Raw genomic sequence first — 269 nt, forward strand, 5'->3', positions numbered from 1 at the left:
TGTAGCATTTCTCCCCGTACTCGTAGTCCTTCCCGGGCCGCCAGCGGGTGTCAACGGGATGGTACCCCCACCCGTGGGCAAGCCCTCACCCCCCGCCACCCCACGGGGTCAGTCCTCACTTCCCACGTGGCTGGCGGTGGGTCTCTGCCCTAATTGCCCCCCAACGGCTCACTAATTGGCAGTCTACTCCTCTAATTGCCTCTGACATGGCTGCTGGTCCAAAAGCCCCACCCAGACCCCTATCTGGCAGCCCCCTGACCCTTATTGCC

This window comes from Eurypyga helias, unplaced genomic scaffold (assembly GCF_000690775.1).
Source record: "Eurypyga helias isolate BGI_N326 unplaced genomic scaffold, ASM69077v1 scaffold29131, whole genome shotgun sequence".
Taxonomy (NCBI): domain Eukaryota; kingdom Metazoa; phylum Chordata; class Aves; order Eurypygiformes; family Eurypygidae; genus Eurypyga; species Eurypyga helias.